Source organism: Amborella trichopoda, chromosome 6 (genome assembly GCF_054954075.1).
Source record: "Amborella trichopoda isolate Santa Cruz 75 chromosome 6, AtrichopodaSantaCruz75HAP2 v2.0, whole genome shotgun sequence".
NCBI classification, from domain to species: domain Eukaryota; kingdom Viridiplantae; phylum Streptophyta; class Magnoliopsida; order Amborellales; family Amborellaceae; genus Amborella; species Amborella trichopoda.
Window position 1 is genome coordinate 43,705,130 of NC_142341.1, and position 18,228 is coordinate 43,723,357.

The window sequence follows — 18,228 nt, forward strand, 5'->3', positions numbered from 1 at the left end:
CTAAATCTAAAAAACTAATTTTAATTATTAATCCTAATAGATAAAAATAAAAAACTCTACTCAAACTCTAAAAATAAAATTAATATTTGTAGCCAGCAGATTTTGATCTGCATGACTTTGTTCGAGGAAATAGCTGATCTCATCGATGTGTGATTCGTAGGCATTACTCTGTTCAAAGAAGTAGAATGACTTATTGTTGTATACTCTGTTCATTCCAAACTACACTGCAAATATTTAGTGGCCTTTGATCATAAAATTTAAAGTCTTCAAAAAAATAGTGTAAAAGCTTCAAAAAATCTATCTATGCAAATTGGAAAATCTTGAAAATTGACGCTAAGCTAATTTGATTGTTTAGAACCTCACACTTATATAAACTTTTTTCTTAGTTAAAAACTATTATATCTAAAGGAAGGATAAGACAATCACATATAGGCATATCGCAAAAGACTCGGCACAAATTTAAATCAAAGGGGGACAGCATTCTAACCTTCTAACTTCTCCAACACCATTTCACAACATTTTCCATTATGAAAATCACAAAAAATTAATTCTAGATAATTCTAAAAGAATAAGAAAAACTGACATATCTCATTCAAGAAAAAAGAAAAGAAAGAACAATAGGATTTCCAACCAAGAAGTAACCTATGAAAACCTTACTTAATAAATATGAAATTTGTGTGCAAAATCTTGTATTGACCATACTGACGTATTGAGTTTTAGGGGTCTCACATTGTAAAAGCTGATCTGTATGATTGTGTAGTTTTGTATGAAATTGGGATCAATGACCGAGAGATCTAAAGAAATTGCAGGTTAACTTATGCATTACACACAGGGTGTGGTTTCTATAAGTTTACAAGCTTAAACAATCCAATTAAGGTTTATTATAATATGTAATATTGGTATAAACAAGCATTAAGATTATTTTAAAATGTATTTTCATCTTTAATTATAAAATTTTGAACTCCAAAACCGGTTAAAATCAAGTAAATATATAAAAATCTTGAAAATGGACGGTCTAAAAACCAGTCTTCCATGAACCTTGCAGGGAACTCACAATCAGCTATGAAAACTCTCTTCTTTCCTTCTCACTCATGGCCTCTTACATGGCCAGCAACCTATGTTAACTACGATGATTATCCCTCTCCTCTCCATTCTAGTCCTCTTATTCCTCTATCTCTGCCGCAACAAGCAGTCAGGCAGCGAAAAGAAGCGACCACCCTTTCCTTTGGGCCTCCCCATCATCGGTAGCCTCCACCAACTTGGTTCCTTGCCGCATCGCTCTCTAGCCCATCTTGCCAAGATCTATGGATCGCTCATGCACCTTAAATTGGGCCGAGTCCCCATTCTGGTAGTCTCCTCTCCTAAGATGGCCGAGCTCGTCATGAAGACTTATGACCATGCCTTTTGTAGCAGGCCCATCCTTGTGCCCACCAACTACCTCACCAACGGCAGCACAAATGTTGCCTTTGCAGCATATGGATCATATTGGTGCCACGTAAGGAAGATTTGCATCCTGGAGCTCCTCAGCTCGAAGAGGGTCCAGTCGTTCAGGTTTGTGCGAAAAGAGGAAGTGGGGCGCCTCGTCGACTCAATCTTGTATCCTCCAAAGCTAAAGCTCCGGTCAATTTGACAGAGGCGTTTCTTTCTCTCAGTAACAATGTGGTCTGCAGAGTAGCACTTGGGAAGAGTTATTGGGAGGAGGAGCCGGAGTTGAGGGAGATATTTGAGTCTTCCAAGTCGTTCATTGGTGGCTTCTTTGTGGGGGACTTCTTTACATCATTGGAGTGGGTGAAATATTTGACAGGGTTTCAAAGGAGGTTGGAGAAAAGCTTCAGGCATAGGGATAATCGCTGAGCACGTTCTTCCTACTCATGGGAAGGAGGAGGAGGAGGAGAAGGACTTGGTGGATGTCCTGCTGCAGCTCCAGAAAGAGGGCACCCTGATTTCACCCTCTCTACAGATAACATCAAAACTGTTGTTATGGCAAGTAACAAATTGAACATATTTCACTCTTTTCTGCAATTCTCTAACTCCTCCTCTGGGAGTGTGGGCGTTTCACAATTCCTCTCTCTCTCTCTCTCTCTCTCTCTCTCTCTCTCTCATTTGAATTTGTTCTGTATTCTATGTATGCTTTACTTATCAACCAGTCAAAATTTCAATAGTTTGCCAAAACCTATCCAGCAATAAAAATTCTGCACTGCTTCTTGGAATTTGATTTTTTTAAAATTTTCTCCAAGTAGTTTTAATATTGAAATCTGGTACAACTAAAAATAAGTAATTATTAGCATTTTCCAATTATTCAATTATATATAAATATATTTGGTATTTTTGCTGCATGTTTGAAATCCTATTGCTCAACTAACAAAAATGAAGAATATATTTACCAAATTATTATTGACTAGCATGGGTAATGGGCTTCGGGTGTCGGTGGTGCAGTGGGCTGATGCCTCAACATAAGCCCCGCCCTCAATTGTCGCCATTAACTTATCAAAGAAAACAAAGGAAAAAGGAAAAAGGCATTGATTTCAGCCAAAGTTAGGTTTTGAACTTCCCCTTCTATACATCTGGCAAAGGTCATCTAACATTAAAATTTAGCAATAACCAGAAAAGTATGATATGTCACCACATATTCTTTGTTTTGAGTCATTAAGTATGATATGACCAGAAAAGCAATTACCAGAAAAGTGTGATCTATATATACATATATTGCAAGCGCCTTTAATGGAAGCCACATTGCTCGACATTGTTAATTAGTTGCTATAAGCTGAACACTGAATTGTAAATGTTTGCAGGATATGTTTGCAGCTGGGACAGATACCACTGCAACAACACTAGTATGGGGAATGTCTGTGCTGATGAAGAACCAATTGGCAATGAAAAAAGCCAAAGACGAAGTACACAGGATAGCTAAAAGCAATAACACAAACATGATAGAAGAGAGACTTACACCAGTTCCATTACCTGAAAGCAGTGGTGACGAAGATCTTGCAATTGCACCCTCCAACTCCATTATTGATTCCTCGTAAATCGGTAGAGGATTGCGACATAGAAGGCTACTTTATCCCTTCAAAGACCAGAGTTTTGTTGAATGCTTGGGCAATTGGGAGGCAGCCAGACAATTGGGTAGACCCTGAAGTGTTTAGACTCGAAAGGTTTATAGGTAGTGACATTGATTACAAGGGCCAAGATTTTGCACTGATACCATTTGGGGCAGGCCGAAGGGGATGCCCTGCAATTTCCTTTGCTGCAAGTGTTATCGAGCTTGCATTGGCAAATCTCTTGCTTTGTTTTGATTGGGCATTGCCTAATGGAATGAATCATAAGGATCTAGACATGACAGAAGATTCAGGGCTCACTGTGCACAAGAAAACCCTTTGCTACTAGTGGCTACACTGCCAAGCACTTCATGTCAATAGTGTGGCGATTAGTAACATTTTCTGTGTCCTTTTCCAATTCTTTAGTAATGCTAATTTTCACTTTGGTTTCACCTCCAGGGTTCGAACCCTTGAAATTTTTCGCAAATTATCCAACAAGCTAATGTATCTCTCTTTCTTTTTTCCAATTGAAGTAAGCTGTGAGTTAGCTCTTAGGCTGTACACAGCAAGGACGAAGAGAGTGATCGCATTTCATAGAAAGTATGCCAATTGGATGGCATCATTTCCGCCACATGCAAAACTAAGTTTGTAGACCATGTAAAGAAATAGGTACTTATCAAACAAAACCCCACGAAACCTATCGAATCCAATGTCAAGGTATGTGAGATCAGCATTATAACACAACAAAAGGGAAGGGCCCTGTAAATATGTTGTTGCTCAAACTTTCTCAGCTAGAGAAAGTCCAAACTCAGGGAATGTGCCTTTGAACCTGATGGTTTTGAGGTGGAGAGAGATTAGCAATTAGAGAGATCAGAGAAAGGTCCCTTCAAACCATAGTTGAGATCTGTACCTATCACTGCAAGCTCTGAAGAGCCCTCCAATGGTGATGTACAGAAATCCCTCTATAATTGCAAGCATTGGTGCGCACCCATGAGCTTGGAATACAGAATGGCTCATTGAGTGAGGCATGACTTAATATAATCTGAATAACCCAAAGTTGGAGGATAAGTAAACCGAAGTTGGAGGGTAAAAACTTAGAACTGCCACAAAAGCACATTATTAAGGATTATATGTGTAACATGGAGTTTGGTCAATGTTTGACAGATCAGCGGTTAGAAATCAGTTGATCTCGGTATGGAACAAGTGATGATTGGGCCGGTTTCCAATGGGAACCAGGATTGGCCAAGCTCTTATGCATCTAGCATTTTTCATGAGAACTGGGGGATTTGGACTAAGCTGAATCGTCCAGTTCCCAGTTCCCAATTTTTTGTTTTTTATTAACATTTTGTTTTTCATTTTTTTATGTGCAATCAGCGAACCTTATGCATAGAGTAAACTATATTTGTTATGCCTTGCCGCCCAATAAACTCTTACACCTCTTATAAGCTAGACACATGAAGTAGTTGAGCGAACCACTTATATATTGTCCTAGTTTTCGGTAATCTCTAACACCTCCCTGATATAGTACTAAAATTTGTTAGTAACATATATACAAACGCTTTGGCATTCATTTGTAAGAAATTTTGCTAGCTATTATATAAGCTACCCATAACTATAGTATAGAGCTTTAAGATAGTATAGAGCTTTAAGAGACTTATATAAAGCTATATCATAAAAAGTGTTTGTATATAGCTTATAATATTTATTGAACGATTTCCTCTTCCTGTCGGTCAAATTCTCGCCCAAAAACGAAATGGTAGGAGAGATCTTCATAATTTACACAAAATTAGGGCTTGCTGTGCATATGAAAAACCCTTCGTTCCTTGTGGCAACTCCATGAAACACTTCATAGTAGCACCGGTGATAATTGGTAACATTTTCTGTTACTTTTCCAGTTTAATAGAGACACTACTTATCCCTTAGGTGCTGCATTAGTTGTACTAATTGGTTTAGATGATCGAGGATTCGAAATTCTGAAATTTGTTACAAGAAACCCAAACAAGCTAGCATATCTATGTGTTTTTCTTTTCCTTTTTTTTTTCCAGTCTGGGAAGATGCAATTTAGCTCTTATGCCCTAGATACTCAGGAAAGAAAGAGTGCTTGTATTTTGAAGAGAGTGATAGATTTCGAGAAAACAAAGATGAAAGAGAGAGTCCAACAGAAATAGAATGTATGACCAATACTTATAAACAAGAATGAAACCGTAAAAGCATCTATATACAATATATATTTAGTGTAGACCAAACTATCCCTAAACAAATATACAACGACAATAAATGACAAATGAAATATATACTAAAATAAAATTTTATTCATTATTACCACTCCTCAAGCTGATGCGGAGATGAGGAAAGCACTAACTTATCAACAAAAAAATCATGGCGTTTTTGAGTAATTGATTTAGTCAAAATATCAGCCGTTTACGCAGTAGAAGAAACATTAGGGAGAGATAATGTGACATCAAGGTAGCGGTCACGAACATAATGGCAACCTACATTAATATGCTTTGTCCTCTCATGAAAGACTAGATTAGATACAATTTTAATCATACTTTGGTTATATGTATATAAAGGTATAGGATCTGAAATAGTGATACCGAAGTCATTGAGAAAAGCACAAACCCAATAATTTCACTAGCAATAGCGGACAAAGCACGATACTCCACTTTAGTACTTGACTTTGAGACAATATCTTGTTTTCTGTTCTTCCATGATATTAAAGAGGATCTAAGAAGTATACAATATCCTGTAGGAGAGTGGCAAGTGTCTATATCACTTGTCCAATCTGCATCAGTATATGCACTAAGATCTAAAGAGGACGTGGAGGCAAAAAATAACCTACGATTGAAAGTGCCTTGAACATAGCATAAGATTAAGTCAACCGCTGATAGATATGGTTGTCGAGGATCTGAAACAAATTGGCTCACAACATGGACTACATATGCATTATCTCGGCATGTCATAGTGAAATAGATGAGGAAGCCTACGAGTTTGTGATACATTATAGGCCTAGGAAGAAGATCTCCAATATGCACAAAAAATTTAACATTGAGCTCCATAGGTGTATCCACAACCTTCATGTCAGTCAAACGGGCACTGGAAGTAAGATCAACTGCATACTTCTATTGATGGATATAAATACTACATTTAGAACGAGTGATTTTAAGGCCAAGAAAGTAAGATACTTCCCCAAGATCCTTTATTTGAAATTCTTTTCGCAATTGTAGCTTCACATCATTGATGGAAGTAAAATCATATCCAGAAATGAGACTATTATCAACATATAGAAAGATAATACAAATGACATGCTTTGTGGTATGAATAAACATGGAGCGATCATGTTTACTTTGAATGAAACCAGTTACAAGAATGACATCTGTAAAATACTCAAACCATGCACGAGGAGTTGGTTTAAGAATATAAATGGCCTTAGGAAGTCGACAGACCATTGATGCATTTAGAGTAGCAAACCCAGGTGGTTGGCACATATAAACTTTATCTTGAAGTTCTCCATTAAAAAAAAGCATTTTTGACATCCATCTGCTACATAGGCCAGTCACGAATTGAAGCTAGTGCAAAAAGAGTACAAATTGTGGTCATCTTAACAACATGAGCAAAACTTTATTCATAATCAATGTCATATTCTTGGGCATAACCTTGTGCAACTAATTGTGCTTTGTGCCTGTCAAGGATGCCATCAGCCCATAACTTAACCTTATAAAATCATTTACTACCAATAGCATATTTGTTAGGGGGTAGTGGAACTAAATCCCAAGTGTGGTTCGCCTCTAAAGCTGCAACTTCCTCATTCATAGCCGTGTGCTAACATTGAGGTTTAGATGCACAAGAATAAGATGGATCATGAAAGAAAGGGTGTTGGAGGAAGCAAATAAAAGGCTTATGTAATGTTGCAAAAAAAAAGGATGAAAGTAAATCAAAAGAAAAAAACGAAAGAAAGGAAGTCCAGAGAAAAAACGGATAAAAAAAGCAAGAGCAAACGAACAAAATAATGATGAACTTTCTCCCTCTAGAACAAATAGATATCTCTCTTTACTGTCAAGTTTGAGAAAATAACACCAAAAATCAATCCATTAACTGACCTTCACAAAAGAATATGATAATCCAAGATCAGCAATGAATGAACTAATGAATAACTTGCATGAGCAGTAGTAGGCAAAGAAATAATCCGATATTTAGTGCTCTAATACCATGATAGATTTCGAGAAAACAAAGATGAAAGAGAGAGAGGCAGAGAAAAATAGAATATGTGGCCAATTCTCATAAATAGTAATGAAACCCTAAATATACAATATATATTTAGTGTAGACCAAACTATCCCTATATAAATCTACAACGATAATAAAAAACAAATGAAATATATACAAAACTTCTATTTTATTTATTATTAGAGAGTAAGCTTGCATTTTGAAAATAGTGTGTTTTGTGCGCAAAAGCTCTAAACCTAAGGGGTCGATTTTTGGTAAATAAAGTACGAAAAACAATGCATGAAACACATACCATAGGAATACAAAGATTTACGTGGTTCAGCCCAAGAAGGGCTACAGGCACAGCAAACTGAAATCCACTATACCAATGAAAGTTACATTAAAGATTTTGGAACATAGAGTTACCTCTATAACCCTCAACAAAACCCAGTCGAGCAAACCCTTTTAAACCACTCGTCATGCCTTCTCTTTACATCTGACAACCATTACCAACAACACCAGATAGAGATGTGAGAGCATGGTGAAACTGATTTTTTCTCTAACTAAAAGGGGAAACAACTTAAAATCTCAATGAGAACCGTTTCTCTACAAGAAACAAGCTTCTCAATCTTCATGAGGTACAATCACAATGCTTCTCCGTATAGGAAGCTCTCTTCTCTTAGAGGAAATTGTATCTTATACACAAGAAGCTCTGCGTCCCTCTCTATAAAGGAACCACCATTCCCATATATATATATATATATATATATATATATATATATATATATATATATATATATATATATAATATAAGTTATGAATCCATACAAAATAGGAAACTTCCTATCGATGTCACATATATTTCAAAACCAAGAGATATATCAAAGAGTCCTAATCTTTTTGGATTTCTATTTTCTTTAAGAAACGTACCACTATCAATCTTAATCTCAATCCCACATAAAATGAGATTTCTTTATATAGGTGATTTGGGATAGCACCAAATCCAACATTGTGCCAGTTGAAATGGCAAAATTTCCCCCATATGGAAACAAAGTTCGTAGACCATGTTATGAAATGGGTAATTATTTATCCATCCTATGTTAGCATTGAAAGAAGTTCAATGCATCCCGAATAAGAGGGGCGAAAATTTCAAGAACCGCACATATATGTGTATGCAGACCTTGGATTTCTTGCCAATAATGATTGAAGAATATATGTGTAACAAGGAGATAAGTGGATTGAGTATTTTGTAGAATCTGGTATTTGAAAACTGTTATATTGTGACTTTTGTGCACACGGCCCCTTGCTTAGGGTGTTGAGGGCCAGAGCAAAATGTCAGATTATTGTGCTTCGCCCTCTTAGAACCAAATGTTGTTCACATTCATTTCCGTTTAGGATTTCGATTCAAAATCGTTCGAGCGTTGCGTTTGAGTTACATGGTTTCATATAGAGCATTGTGGATGAGTTTCCGATCATAGGTTTGAAGTTAAAACATCTTTGCTTGGAATTATCTTTTCGCCGACCATGCATGAATTTTCTCAATCGCATGGCCTTTAATCAAGTTTCACACAGTAAAAGCACCTTTTATAAAGCCAAACTCATGTCGTTTTGTCATTAGAGTCAAGGAATATTCATAATCTAGAGATTATTCTTTGGTGGTAATTTTTCCGATGGCTTGCTCCTTGTGGATGGAAGGACTTCCATAGAATTGGAGACTTTGTGTCATGAAGAGAAAGAAGAGAATATAAAGCAGAACAGGTTGGATATTTCAAATAAAATGTAATTGAGAATATCTTCGAAAGATAAATCTAAGGGACTTAAATAGGAATCAAGATTAAAAAGGAAATCTTGAAAGGGGCTCTTTTATATATGGGAGTCTAAAAATTACACAAAAGCCATAACATATTGGAGTTTGAAGTCTTCCATGGAGCTAGTTACTGTACACTTAAATAACAGCACATATAGCTATTTGAAATTATATCACACATGAATTCCAAGATACCCAAGCATGAAAAGTTTACAGAAATCCAACGGGAAATCTGAAAGGAACTATGTTCCTTTACCTAACCTCTAATAACATGCTCCAACGAATATGACTCTGTTCCTAATTATCCTTCCCCAGCAAATGGATGGCTGTATGGTCCGCACAATTTGCACTTGTTACCCCCTGACCATCAATAAAACTTCAATAGGCACTTCACAACTGAAAAACAGAAGTTATGCTCATCGATCAGTTATATGGTTTGGCAACGACAACTAAGTGTTCTTTCCTATGCATTGTTATACCAAATACTTCTGTCAAGTCGAATTCTTCTGGTCTCACCCCGGGGGGTAGCTCCCAGTTGAAGTGGTAGAGGAGATTAGCAAGGGCAAGCTCCACTGTGGCTGCTCCAAATGTAATGGCAGGGCAACTCCGACGACCAACACCAAATGGTAACAACTCTAAGTCTTGGCCCTTAAAATCAATCAAACTATTCATAAATCGCTCAGGGCAAAACTCTTCAGGGTTATCCCAAGATTTGGGATTTCTTCCGATTGCCCAGACATTGACAAAGAATCGGGTTTTTGCTGGAATATTGTACTCACCTATCTTCACATCTTCCATGGATAAATGAGGAAGCAACACCTAGGCAGCTGGGTGTAACCGAAATATCTCTTTTACTACAGCTCTTAAGTAATCTAGTTCTTGCAAATCGCTCTCCTCGATTTGTTCTTTGTGTCCAATTTTGCTCCTAATGTGGTCTTGGGCTTTCTTCATTACCCTTGGATTCCTAATGAGCTCTGTCATGCCCCAGTCGAGGGTTATGAATGTTGTGTCTGTACCGGCGGCAAACATGTCCTAGAAAGCCAATGAATATTGTATCAAAGAACACATAGATAGAGATATTTAAGATAATGATTCATTTCGTAAATTGCTATTAAAAAATAACCACTATTGTTGGTTGGTATGCAAATTCCAACGCTCCAAAACATTTTATTGAAAGATGATGTCAATATATTACATAGAGATATAGGCAATAGAAACAATTTCAATTTTGTAGAATCTTAAAAGGCAAAAAAAAAAAAACGATTGATTTAGCTTACAATCGTATAAATTTGTCAAAAAAGCAAAGATCGTGAAAGATGAACAAGCCATTGATTACATTGTCACTTTTGTTTTGTTTTCTTTTTTCTTTTTTGTTGGTTATGGGGGAGGGATGGGGGGTAGGGTAATTCTGAACTAGGCGTTGGTTTCATTTTTAAAAGTCAAAAAGAATTACAATCAAGATCAGGCCGAAATCCTACATATTTATTCATGCATAAATAAGGAAAGCTCAGCTATGGATCTGATCTCTATAAAAAGAAAAGATCAAACACTTTATGATTAGCAATATCAAACTAAATTTTGTAAATTGTAACTAGAGTCTGTTCTAAGCTGTAACCGTGAAAAGGCATGCAAAAGTGATCCAAAATCTTGAAATATCTCCTTCATCTATTGGTTTCCTCTACTTCAGTTCATTGGAACTTATATCGCTATTCATTAATAAATGAAAAACAATTTCCACTATTTCGATGTGCGAAGAACAAATCACAATTAAGAGACGAATTTGCCAAAGCCATCATGACAATCCAGCAGAGCTCGGAGTCTATGGCTCTGATATCATGATACGTATCCTACGCTCACACAAACCACAACTGGAAGTATGATTCTTGTGGCTGAACAATCAGAAAAAGAAAAGAAAAAAAAAAAAACGCTAATATTATAAGAGAACTAAAAAAGGCATTCCTTTTAAAGCATTTTTTATTCTAGTAAAATCAGTTGCGGTTTCTTTCAATAAAATATCATATTCAAGGAGCATCTTGATTTTCACCAAACAGTGAAATTTGTATATTATCAAAGAATTAATCTGCAATGCTACCAATTCGATTGATTGCAATTTAAAAAACCAAAATAATCAAGTAACGTTAGAAAATGAAATGATACATGGTTTGGAGGTTAACCACTTGTTTGTCCAACTACCAACAAGCTTTGAGCCATTGGTAAAAGGCCTCTCTAGAGACATAGCAACAAGGGCATACGGGAGTGGGTAAACTTTTTATGTGGTTTCACACACATGTAAAAGATATGTGATTGTGTTTTCTCGTTGTCTGATCTAAAAGGGACTAATGTTTTTCCTGTGTTAAAATACTTTTTTCTCTCAATTGTCTGATTCTTGATCAGACAATTAAGTGTATGCCCATGTATTTAATTTTACAATTTTTATAGTACATTAGTTTGTGTTCAAATTTATAGTGAGAAATTACAACGAAGGTGGGTCAATGTACCTTTTTTTTATTTTTTTCAAAATTATCCTTTGATCCAAGGATGGAATCCTCAGTAATTTTAATTTTTTTTAGTGTTGTTGTTAGTAGGGCAGTGCCTTAAATTTAAAAGTAGTGCCCTACTAACGAAAAAAATTAAAAAAAAATTAAAATTAGGTCCAAGAATTTCCTTGGGCCGAGGGGCAATTTTGAAAAAAAAAAAAAAGAAAAAAGAAAATGTTGTTAGTGCCCTACTAACGAAATTTTTTTTAAAGAAAATTAAAATTCGGTCCAAGAATATCCTTGGGCCAAGGGGCAATTTTGAAAAAAAAAAAAAGAAAAAGTTGAAAGACCTTTGTAATTTCCACCTCCAGGAGCATTTTTATTTTAGAAAAAAATTTAACGCCCATACGTAAATCACTCTAAAAAATATAAACAATTGACAAAAATAAATAACAATATACCTTTGAAGTATTTAGGGGTATTTTTCTTATTTTTAGTTTTTAAAATTTTTTTATATTGTTTGCTTGTGCAACGTAGTAAATCATACTCACCCTAAAAATTTTATCATGATTCTCTTTCTTATTAAATTATAAAATTCAAACAATGTTTTATGCACTCCAGTGTTCTATCAAAGAAATCAAAGATTAAATGACGTCAAGAAAAAAAAAAAAAAAAAAAGAAAAAGGCAAAAGTGGGGTTTGGTGAACTCGTTTCGGAGTACATGAGGACCGCAAATATAGATTGAATCTTGGAAAAGTCCACAATGATCAAGATTGAGTGCGGATACTCTATATCATATTGATTTAGTGGAGCAACGTCATAGAGGAATGCAAAGAGTGATGTTATGGAATGTGACCCTTTGGTAAGTCTGCTCTCTCTCACTACCGCTGCAGTACTTGAATAGTGCGCTAAGAGGCTTAATTGCAATTGATTTCTAAGAACATATCACTCAATTAAAGTAATGAGCAGTACAAAAGGGCAACATTTAACTTTTGTAATACGAGGTTATAATGATTTCCAGCTGCTAAATTTGAAGTTGGATGGCTAGAGGTGTTCTACTAATCAGGCTCGCTATGCACAAAGGAAGTTTTTTGAATTTTATTATGCATTCAAGACGGTTAGATTTCACATATTAATAAAGGTTGTTGTGAACTTTTCGTACCTGAGATAAAATGATCCTTCACATCGTTCTCACCCCCAGGAACCTTCGATTTCCTGCGGTGATCCCGGATCGCTTGATCAAAAAATCGATCAAAATCCTCCAGAGTCTTCTTCATCCTCGATGCCATTCCGGTGATCAAATTCAACCATCCTTCTAAATAGGGGAAAAAATCTCCCAAACTAAAACCCCCGAACAATACTTGGTACTCTTCTAACATCCGCTTGAACTCCCTCTCATACTCCCCACCTTCGCAGTCGTTCTTCCCTAACGCAACACGGCACAGTAAGCCATTAGCGAAAGGGCCTAGAAGTTTGGTGAGGTCGACTTCGCCCACCCTGCATGATGAACGTATTGAGCTCACCAAATGTGCTGCTTCTTGTTCTCTCATGGATCTGAAGGATTGCACCCTCTTTGTGCTGAATAGCTCCGGGATGCATATCTTTCTCACCTGGGGAGAAAACCATTACTCAAATGAAAGACGACCACTAGTTTGATTTTCGAATTCTCTTAAAAGAAAGAGCATTTTACGTATCGACCGAAATGCTTCATTTATAGGGAGAAAACGATTACTCAAATTAAAGACGAGCACTAATTTGATTTTCAAATTCTCTTAAAAGAAAGAGCAATTTACATATCGACCGAAATGGTTTATTTATAGGTAGAAATTACAAAGAAAGTCGATCAACTTGCCTTTTTTTTTTCAAAATTACCTTTCGATCCGTGGACATTCTTGCACTGAATTTTTATTTTTATTTTTTTTTAGGTTTTTTGTTAGTAGGGCATTGCCCTAAAGCTTGAGGTAATGCCCTATAAACAAAAAACTAAAAGAAAAAAAAAAAAGTAAAATTCATATTGAGGATGATATCTTTATACCGAGGAGCAATTTTGGAAATAATAAAAAAAGTGGGTTGAAAGTGGAGCATTTTGTATTTTAGAAAATATTATAGGGACCGTATATAAATCACTCTAAAAAAAGAGTAAAATGTTAAGCTTAGCTTAGAAAACCACTGCGGTTATCGATTCAACTAAATTATTACTTTAAAAAGACCATTTAACGCAAGACCTTCCCTCTTTTATTTTCTCTGAAAAGATGTACTTCAATATATAGAATCCTGTACAAGGTGGATGTATTGAGTAATTTATCGTTTTTAGATGGCCCAAGTCAGATGGCATAAATACCATTATGTGTTCAAATTTCCTACCTACGTAAAAGATGATTTATATCATTTCACTTGATTTAGGTACTCTGACCTAAATGATAAAATTATCTCAAATTGTTTCGTAATCCAAACTAAGAACATGTGTTTTTTTCAAAAAAATGGCATGCTTAGGGTTTGGAATCAAGAACAAGTGGGATATTTTCTCAATAAAATAGATGTATTATGAGAGAAATTTCTAAAATAACACTGCTAGTTGAAGATTCCAAACAATAAATTGGCACATTTTGAGCATAGTTGAAGAGGTATTTAAGTGAAAGGATCTTATTCATAGATTCTAGATCTCCTAGGTAATCTTTTCATATTACCTTTAGACCAAGAAAACCTTTTCAATAATAAAACACCTAGGCATGTAAAAGGGTACCATAAAGGCCGTGTCGTTATACATACCATTGGCAACAATATGTACGTGTAGAGAAAAAATTTAGAAAATTTAGTAATGTACTAAAGTAAGGATAATATTAGCGAATGCTTCTTCAAAAGCAACCATTGTAAACAACTTTAACTCACTCAATTTTACGTTCGTGAAAAAAATGCAACTGTTATAAATGGATTCGGATTTAGTTATAGGGAAAATATCTTTATACTTTTTATTTTTAGGTTTTATTTCACAATAGCTTCAAGGTTTTAAAAGATATCTTAAAGCATAAAAATTGTAGATTTTATTTCTTCTAATCCTCAGAGCTAATTTAAACCTTTTTTTTTTAGGTCAAACAAATTTAAAAAGACGAGCCTTTTCTAAAAGCCATCCTCCCAAATTTTTATAGAGAGAGACGGGCTTCATGGAGGTGAGAGGTTACCCGGAAGAGAGAGAGAGAGGGAGGTGTTTGGAAAAATATGGGTGGAGAGAGATAATGAGAGAGGCATGAAGAGAGAGAAAGACAGAAATTTGGAGTGTATAAGTGAAGAGAGATATGATTGGGTTTAGAAAGATTATGTCTTTCTCACATTTGTTTAGATTAAAAAATAGGTAAAGTGGCAAGGAGTTAGAAGATATCTTTTGAAATCTTGAGTTTATCAAAAAATAAAATCTAAAAATAGGAGATATGGAGATATTTTCCCTTATTTATATATAAGGGACATCAAAGACATAAGAAAAATTTGGTATACTTATCCTACAATATTAAGCCACGGTTAAGAGAGGACACATGTCAGAAGAAAATAAAGGGATCTAATACTATAAAAATTCTAGGATAGGTGTGCCTTTTAAGGGGGATTGTCTACAATGAGACTATTTATTTTGGCTACAGGGAGGTCACAATTACTTATAACCATCCGATGTGAAATTTGATATCTAGTGTGTCACAAAGTTCGAGAAAATCTTTTAAACTTTGAGCTTAGTCAATGAAATATATACAGCCACCTAATTTCACGTCCAATAGTCATGATTAATTGTAATCACCTTGTATCAGAGGTAATTGGTCTCATTAGACAATCACGATATGGTGCACCTCAAAATCTCATTAGAAGATGTATTTTCAATGCCAAAACTTTGATTATGGCCTAAAAGTCTATTTTTCACCCCTATAATGAAATTGAAAGCTCTGAAAATGGTGTAAATCTAGTAGATCTATAAACATTCGAAAATCTTGAAAATGGATAGTCTAGATAATGTGTTATAAGATGCATTATTTTTAAAAATTGAAATTCAATTTTTCTTTCATATTCATGTATATCAAGATCATGATAATCAATTGGAGAATTTTCTATTGATGAAACATCATCTTTCAGTAGGTTTTTTAGGTGCTTCTACAGTTGACACCTTATATAAACTTTTTCCTTCAAAATAATTTTTTGTTTTGAAACTTTTTACCAAGCGCCCCCACAAACAGAGCGTAATTGCTCCGCAGTTTCGACCTGCAATCAACGATGATCTTATTTAATATTAATTCTCTCTCTTGAGTGTTAACAATGAAGGACAAATAGATGGTCCCCTCACCAAACTTTCTTTCAATAATTCATACGCCACCAAGGATTAATAAATTTACCCCTTTTGACAAAAAAAAAAAAAAAATGGTAAAATTTTGGAGAGAAACAGAAGAGGGGACACAATCCGTTTTTTTCAGGGAAAACAAAGATCTTTTGATAAATAAGGAAAAACATAAAAAAGCTTAAAGTATAATTGGATTGGTGAAACAATTTTGCGATCCCCACAATAAATTTGAAAATCATTAACCAATCCAATATTTCTTTTATGTTATGCTTGTTTTTATTTAATTTTACTTGCATTAAATTGTTGGTTATTTCAATCCAATATCCCGTCTTCATTTCTTGAGATTGTATTAGATTCGGCTTTTCTTTTTATTGACTCTCAGTCACGCATTCTTTCTCTTGGATTGGGTTTTTCCTTTCACCATGTCTCTCTTGGACTGGGTTTTCCTTTTTTCATTTTCACACACAAGTTTCGCGTGGATTCCGTGCTTCTAGTTTTATTCTCTCTCTCTCCGTCTCTCGGATTGAATTTTTTTATTTTTCATTCTCTCCCCCTCTGCCCCGTCTCTTTCTCTCTCTCTCTGATCGGGAACTGATTCTTCCCCAACTATACATTAATTACGATACTCCTAGAAAAATATAATATTAAAAAAAATCAGAATTAAAATTAATAATTATTTCAATAAATCAATTTTCAAGAAAAAGAGAAAATAAGAAATAAGTATGTAAGACCTATTTACAAATGCACGTGGCATTATAGATTGTAAAACTAAAAAATAATTTTTTTAAAGTTAGATAGGCCTATTTTTAGCAATTAATTTTATTTTAAATTTCACTTTGATTTTAGAATGAGTGTAATGGATAAACATTCTAACATGGGACGTGTTCTTAGTATTTATGTATTTTTGTTAAAATAATGAAAACCTGTAATGTAATACTTTTTTTTTGTTTTTTTTGGAAAACTATAAGCTTTAGATTTTCAAGAAATTTTAGTCATGTTTTTATATTTTTTTAAAGCTGGATCAGGCTGATCTGGCCGATTCACTCATCTGGAACATCGATCCGCCAATCCAAAATAGTTTTCCAAATGGACAAACAAGGTCACTAATCCATTTTTTTAAAACAATACTTTTTAGGTTACCTGGGGTAGTTTTGCCACTTCTCTCAAAATCTGAATAAGTGGAGTGTGGATCGTCCACCCCGCAAATCCATGGTAGATCATTGAATCGGCGATTTCAAGTTCGAAAAATATTTAAAATAAAAAAATAAAATAAAATTTAAATAGTGGTTTGTGTTGTAGGGAATAAAAAAGTATTAGATAAACTTGACCAAAACAAAATATGGTGTAGGGGGAAGGACAGGGCCCGGACCAACATTTACCTTGTACTGGTTTGGTGGCATCCAATTCGCCATCCGAATCAAAAATTCCATGTCCAGATTGCAGGATTTAAATTTCAGAATTACTATATTGGTTTGTACTTCAAAATTGGTGCAGTCCTATATATTGGTTTAGATCCTATACAATTTAAGGTTTCTTAAATGTGGAATGCCTCGACATAAAGCAATGCCCGAGGCCTCGTATATTTCCATCCGTTTTCTCATCCGGCTCGAACCCAAATCACCTATTAAAACAGGGAAATGATCCTCACCTGCCTCCAATAAAGGCCATAGGGCGCGAATGCAATGTCAGTGGACCCATAGAACAGTTGCTGTGCTGCACAGAGGCGGACGTAAATGATGGGGCCATGTTGACGGGCAAGCACGACGAGCGACAAGTGTGGCGCACGGATGGGGCGGTGTAAGCTTCCGATCATAGGCAAATTCAAGGGACCAGGAGGGAGGTTGGCCCTCCATCCCTGTTGCCTTCTGATGAGCCTCAATATGAGGAGAAGCAAAGGTAAGGCAAGGGCTAGCAGGCATATTTGCAGTGGAGACATGGAAATTAGGACTTCGAAAGGGGTTTCTTCTTCAGTAAAACCTTCTGTTTAATATGGTTGAGTGGTTTATGAGGGGATATGGAGGAGTAAATAATTGATTGGAAAGGTTCTCGGAGAGAGTAGGGAATCTTTGAGGATGCTTTGTCTTGGACACTAATGGGAAATTTGGCCATAAAGTCTAAACTTTGTTGTATGCATATGGAAAAGCTGCTGTCAGGGTGAGAAATGATACCTACGAATATGGATTCCCTACACTATATGTTAGTGAAATCAAGACAACAGAATCGCTATCAATCAATTTTCCAACAACGTAATTGATACGGTGTCAATGGACCCGGACCTGGCCTGAGACCCTATAGAAACGAAAAGCAATTCATGAAAATAAGAAAGAAAAAACAAACACAAAAGAAAGAGACAACCAACTATAACACAAAGATATACGTGGTCCGGCAATGT

General features: G+C 35.4%; 1 long non-coding RNA gene, 1 other non-coding gene and 1 pseudogene across 2 annotated transcripts; 1 reads left to right on the top strand and 2 right to left on the bottom strand.

Moving 5' to 3' along the window:
- Positions 1-1,045: 1,045 nt before the first annotated feature.
- LOC148781796 (uncharacterized) lies at positions 1,046-3,487 on the top strand. Its single transcript, XR_016058640.1, has 2 exons — positions 1,046-1,983; positions 2,793-3,487. It is a non-coding gene; the product is annotated as an uncharacterized LOC148781796 (long non-coding RNA).
- Positions 3,488-9,074: 5,587 nt separating this feature from the next.
- Positions 9,075-17,896, bottom strand: LOC18431174 (cytochrome P450 71AP13). The gene is made up of 3 exons (XR_016058641.1): positions 17,485-17,896; positions 12,687-13,134; positions 9,075-10,079 (listed from the first exon to the last, which is right to left on the bottom strand). It is a non-coding gene; the product is annotated as a cytochrome P450 71AP13 (transcript).
- LOC148781797 (cytochrome P450 71AP13 pseudogene) lies at positions 9,471-9,845 on the bottom strand (annotated as a pseudogene).
- Positions 17,897-18,228: the final 332 nt, after the last annotated feature.